A 6,781-nucleotide genomic window follows, 5' to 3' on the forward strand; every position below is an offset into this window, starting at 1 on the left:
CAAGATTAAAAGAAGAGAATATGGAATATCTAAAGAAAGGTCTTAAAAAAAAGAACCTTGACTTACAAATACAAGAATCAGGCAATAATCTATTAATTCATCTATAAAATGAGGTTGGGATAAATGGCCTCTAATTTCCCTTCCATCTCTAAGTCTATAAATTGAGTATATTAGGATGAGGGATAAACTTAGAAGGAAAGGTAATGAATTGCTTTCTACATGTTGATTTTAAGATGAATATGGTTAATTTATGTGTTGGTTTCTAGTAAGCTGGTGAAGTTGGAATGAAATTATAGAGAGGGAGACTAGCACTGCCTATGTCCATATAGATATGATAAAGCAACCATTGTGAACTGATGAAATCAATGAGACAGTGCAAAGAGAGAAGAGATGAGGGTTCAGTACAAATCCTTTGTGTATATTCACATATGTAAGATGGGATATAGATGATGAAAAGAAATGATCAGATAGGTAGAAAGAGAACCAGTAGGAAAGGTAGAGTGTCTGTGAACAGGAGATAGTCAATTAAGTGAAATACTTTAGCAGTCAGAAGGAGGAGAATTTAGAAAAAGTCACTGACTATAACATGTTTTAAATCACTGACTGCTTTGGACATAACAGTATCAGCTATTGGTGGAGTGAGATTCTAGAAAGCAAAAGGATGGTGTGAGAAAATAAAGGTAGAAAGTATGTATAGCTTTTTAAAGTAATTTTAGTATCAAAGGAAGGAGAGAAAAAATATACTATACTTAGGGTAAGAGTGTCAAGTAAAGCTGTTTTTTTTTAAGATGTAAGTATTCATGTTGGGAGCACAAATATTAAAATAGAAAAAATATAGAGACAATCACCATGGCTCTTAAGTGATGATGACATAAAAATTCACAAAAATTTCCATATTTTTCTAATATAATTGTGCTGTCAAAAATAATGAAAGACATGATTTCAGAGAAATCTGTAAAAATGAACTGATGCAGGGCAAAGTGAGTAGAATCAGAACAATTTATACTACAGTAGCAATTTAAATTTAAATGAACAACTTTAAAAGACTTGAAAATGCTAATAAATGTGGTGGCCAATTGTGATTCCAAAATATCCTGACTAATTTGTTAATATATTTAAGTAGACAATATTTTTCAAGTGTGATGGAACTAGAAATAAACAAGAGGACTCTGAAATTCTTTGAAATTCTTCAAATTAGTACTTGAAATTTGAAAGTTGGAAACATTCAAAGAGAGCATAGAAAAAAAATCACCCACCATATTATATATTATAACATTAAAACAAAAAGTCAAAAGAAAGTAGCACTTATAAATGTTGATTTATATCCTTAAGCAAGTAATTAATTGCATGATATTCACCACTACAGAATGTTTCTTGCCTGGGTAAATATTTGAGGAGTAGTAAATCTAAAAAGCAAAATAAATAATCTTTTATACATGACATTTGTAATCTATATTACTTTTTTTGGACTTTTTTTCTAACCAGAGTAAAAGACAGTGAAACAAATGAAAATTTAAAAAAATAATGCATAAAGGTTAATGGCTAACCACAATTTCTATTTTTTAAATGCATTTGAAAGATAATTCTATATGGGTGCAATTATGCATTACCTCAAAATCCCATGTTTGCCACATTAGTGTGTAACTATAGAAACCACTAGGCTTTCATCAATTAAAATTGTTTTTATTTGAACTTTCTTTATCTAGCATAAGGTCTGCTTTCAATAGAAAAATAATTTTCCCTGGTTGAAAAAAAGTAGAAAGTGAATATCATATAAATGTAGAAATAATTTTGTATTTAAAAACTTTCATATTCAAAGGTGATTTAAGTGTTCTGTGTTTGTTATTGTTCCATAGATGTTAAGTATAAGTATATTAATTTAACTTGCCTCCTTTTTTCCTTTGATATAAATATTTCAAAATTGAGCTCTCTTCTGTTTCTTAATAAATGAAATAGATAATAGGAATACTTATGAGTCACAGGCAACTTTCCATGGGTAAAAGAACAGTAACTGCCCAGACTAGATAGATAGATATAGATAGCTAGATAAATAGATAGATAGATAGATAGATAGACAGATAGATAGATTGATTGATTGATTAATTGATACTGATTTTCATGGACAAATGACTCAATAACTTGAGTCTTCCTCATTTTGAGTGACTCTTCTCATTGTTTTTTTTTTTTATGGATCAAAATTAGTAGAAATTTTTGGCCAAGAAAGAGAGTTCACATCTTAGATTGCATAGTATCAGTGTAATAAGTTCATAGATAAGATCTTATTCAGTATGCTGGTACTTTTTTTTTTACTATATGCTTCAGCAAAAATCTTATAAAATTCTATTACAAGGCTATCAAATTTAATCAGTCAGGCATTTCTGAGCTCAAGATCTTAAATCTGTCATAATAATAGAAAACAGACTTGAACTGTTTCCATTTTTGAAATCTTATTTTGATCATATAAATAATAAAGCAAAAGACTGCCTTTAGCCAGATTGGTTTTCTCTCATTATTAAACCTGCTTCTATATCACACCCACCCCACTTCTTATAGATTTCTTCAATTACAGCATTATTGGGCACATTAAGAAGAAAATAACTAACATTATACTAATATTTATTTATCTGCAATTACCAAAACAGAATATGCTTTAAGAACTATTAACTAATATTTAATATGCATACACATACCCAAAGAAATTTTTGACTATTAAACTTCTATGATACATTTCTATTTCATTTCATTGCAGTCATACAATTTCATGCATTTCATACAAATTTCATTTGCAAAAGCAGTCTCCTTGATTACTAGCTATGAAAAAATGAGAAAAGAGGGAGACAGAGGGAAAGAGAGAGAGTGCAAGAGAGAGAGACAGAGAGATACAGAGAGAGAGAGAGAGAGAGAGAGAGAGAAAGAGAGAGAGAGAGACAAAGAGACAGAGAGCCAGAGACAGAGAAAATAAAAACAGTCATTCTGAAAGAGCTAGAAGACAGATCAAGTGTGGTAATATCTGAAAGTGTTTAGAAGATGTTTGCAAAACACTATTGAATAATTTTTCTTGTATTTTTGGTTTGATGTCAGTGGGCTTTTGCCACTTCATTGTGGTAGAGGTCATTCAGTGAAGAAAACTCCTCTACCAATAAAGACCTAAAACACTTCTGTAATTTATAATCCTAGAGAACTGATCAACGCACTGAGAGGTTAAGAACCTTAGACATTTGTCTCTGTGCTCCACAATGCAGCTCCACTATTTTATGAATTATATTCCTTGTTATTGTGTTTGTCTGAGTACTGAGTTTCTCTGTTCTTCATATCTTCCTCATTGCTTTTACAATAATGTTTTACATTGAACTGAATCCCATTATTTTGTATGTTATGCTCTCTCATTGAGGGGTTATTTTTCCCAATGTATTTGGATGACCAACAGGCTCCTCCTTAGACATAAACTGAGGACAAGGACTTAACCTGTTGATAGCATCTATGCTGAGGGAACATGGTGCTGTAAGTGTAGTCATGGAAAGCAAAGATCAAAAGGGGAAGTCTACATCCTCCCAGGTGGGACTCTATTATGCCAATAGACTGTCACAAAGCATATGCATTGGAATAAGAAAGATCCCTGAGATTCTCCCTGTCCCTTAATTCCCTGTTAGGTGGGTCAGAACTCAGATCACATCTATCCATGCTTTGTGTGAACCACATTTAGATATTTAGACAAATCAAGACATGCTTTGTATGAACCACGTTTAGATATTTAGACAAAACCATCTTATTTTTGGCATATAATTTATAATTTCTATTTAAAAGAATTGTTTGAGAGGATTCTGGGAAGATTGTGGAGTAGGTCAGAAAATCAAGATTTCCCCCCACAAAAGAGATGAAATAGCATCTTAGGCCAAACAAAGCTCAGGTAAAAATAAACAAGAATAGGGGCACAATAAGGGTCTTCCTGGGATAACTTGAGAAGATCAGAAAAAAAATTTCAGGAGGAGGTTTGGTTCCCGTGAAGAGTAAATACCTCCAGGCTAGGGGTTGTGTTAACAACAGGCAGCAAGTCCTAGGGTAAGCTGGTTTGGGAGGCTGCCTGGGCCCCAGCTATAGAAACTTTTACCCCTGGGGTTTGGAGGGCAGTTGGGTGTCTGATCCTGGAAAGATTGAAGGAACCATTGACTGACAAGGAACACCAGACCCAGGTGTGCTGCACAGAGCAGCAGGAGTGAGAAGGAACCAACACAGGCCCAGTGAGTGCAGAAGCAGTGAGGCAGAAGTTCCCTGGCTGTAGGCACTTACAGGAGACTTGAGGTTTGGCTTTGGTTCCAGACTAGATGGGAGAACTGAAGATTTGGGGCAAGAGGCACCATTCCCCATACCCCAGGGCTAGAGGTGATTACAAAAATTAAGCTATTACTACAAAAAATGAAAAGGCAAAAGAGAAAGAATCCAATCATAGAAAGCTATTATGGGAATAGAAAAGACCAAGGTTCATCTTCAGAGGAAGATATTGAAGCAAAGAAATCCTCTTCTATGCCAAAGAGTAATGTCAAATGGTTAGCTGCCCAAAAAAAGAATTTGTAGAAGAACTTATGAAAGACTTTAAAAATCAAGTGAGAGAGATGGAGGAAAAACTAAAAGAAAGAAAGAAAAAAATGAATAATCCAAGAAAAACAAGAAGATTATAAAAATAAAGTCAACCATTTAGAAAAGGAGATCCAGAATCTTAATGAATAAAATGACACCTTGAAAATTAGAATTGGCCAAGGTCAAGACAGTGAAGTTAAAAGGGATCACTAAATAATTGAACAAAATATGAATGAAAAATAGAAGAGAAAGTGGTTCATCTTATAAGAATAACAACTCATCTGGATAACAGATCAAGAAGAGAAAACATAAGAATAATCAAACTACCTGAAAGCTATGGTAAAAAAAATAAGAATCTTGCTACAATAATACATAAAATAATTGAAGAAAATGGTCCTGAAACATTAGAACAAGGGGGGAATTTAGAAATAGATAAAATTCATTGATCACCACTTGAAAGAGATCTTATGAGGAAAACTTTTAGGAATATTATAGTCAAATTCTGAAACCCCCAGCTCAAGGATAAAATGTTAAAAGCAACAAGAAAAAAATTAATTTAAATATGACAGTGCCACAATTAGAATCATATAAGACCTAGCAGTGGTGACACTAGAGGACTGCAGGTCTTGGAACACTATATTTTAAAGAGCAAAACAACTTGGGCTCTGGCTGAAAATATCACACCCAGGAAAGTTAATCATAATCCTGAGTGGAAAAAAAATGGACATTTGATCAACTGTCAGACTTTCAAGATTTTGCTAAAAATACAACTGAACTTAATAGAAAATTTGACATGCAAAAGCCAAGAGAAATATAAGGTACATACCAAAGATTGATCACAAGAGATTCAATAAAGACAGAATGTTTCCTTTTTATATATGCAAAATCCAAAACTTGTGTCTAAGATTATTATTAATAATTGGGTAGCTCATGAGAAAGATTAGGGTTGACCTGAGTATGCTATGACTTTAAAAAGTAAAACCATTTAGGAACAGCTAAAAAGAGTAATTATTTTATACAAATTAGATGCAAGAGGAAGAATCAATATAGGGAAATTAGATGGGGAAGAAGGGCTGGTAGTTCTGGTAACCTACTTTTATCAGGAATGGGTTTAAGAAAGAACAATACACATATGTTTAGAAGAGTATAAAATTCTTCTCAATTTCGAAGAACTGAAATGGTGTGGGAATAGAGAGGGGAAGAGGACAAGGAAGGAATCTCTAGAGGGGAGCATGAGGTAATAGGTTATAGGAGTCTATAGAATGGTGTTTAGATTTATGGGAACAGGAGGATAGGGGAGGTATCTTTGGAGGGATTAGGCTAAGTAACAGAAGGGCAAATTAGCAGGTAGAAGTAAAGTAGAGGAGTCAAGAGGGATAGGAAACAAGAGCCACACAAATATAAAAACAAAAATCAGGAGTAGAATTTATTTGGGAAACTATATGTGTATATATGTATATATCTATAGCTATAGAGAAATATGTCTGCATTCAATTATAGCCTTCTGGGGGGGTGAGGAGGGGAAAAAAAGAACAAAGCAAAAAAGTGCACAGCAGAGAACAAAAGAAAACTTACAAGGAAAAAAGAAAAGATGGACAGTTCTCAACACAACGTGTAATATTTATCATACAGGCTTTCTTGAAATGAAAATTTATCGTTACATATTTTGAATCCTCTCTTATGTTCTACTATGCACATGAAATGCTATTTTTTTCCTTTTTGTACTTTGTAATTAAGTTCAAATATTTAAGTTTATGATTTTTTTCTTTTCTCTATTCTGTATTTGTGTTCTGGTGTTTGAATCTAAAATAAAATTTAAAAAAAAATTGCTTGGGCCTCTTCCCATCCCTCATCTACTTTGTTGAACATTATTGACCAACCTCAATTTTCCTCACTTATCATTCTGATCTCTGAATACCTAATGTCTGTAATTCTATATTTAAATCAATCATTGCACCCCCCACACACACACAGACACACCTGAACCATTTATTTATTTATTTATTTATTTATTTATTCAGTCAAATCTAAATAACAAAATTCCTTCTACCAATTGAGATCAGCAGTTGCTTAGGGCATTGAAAGTCTAAGAGACTTCCTTAGGGTCATGTTTAGCAGACACTGGTTACTACAGCCAAGATGGCAGAATAGACATAAAATTCTAGCCAAAGTCTTCAAACATTTCCCTCTAAATAACTTTAAAATA

At 33.0% G+C, this 6,781-nt stretch overlaps 1 non-coding gene across 1 annotated transcript; it reads left to right on the plus strand.

The window, feature by feature from the left end:
- Positions 1 to 794: 794 nt before the first annotated feature.
- On the plus strand, positions 795 to 901 carry LOC114037263. Its single transcript, XR_003568428.1, has one exon. It is a non-coding gene; the product is annotated as a U6 spliceosomal RNA (small nuclear RNA).
- The last annotated feature ends 5,880 nt before the right edge of the window (positions 902 to 6,781 follow it).

Source organism: Vombatus ursinus, unplaced genomic scaffold (genome assembly GCF_900497805.2).
Source record: "Vombatus ursinus unplaced genomic scaffold, bare-nosed wombat genome assembly UNPS02010284.1, whole genome shotgun sequence".
NCBI classification, from domain to species: Eukaryota; Metazoa; Chordata; class Mammalia; order Diprotodontia; family Vombatidae; genus Vombatus; species Vombatus ursinus.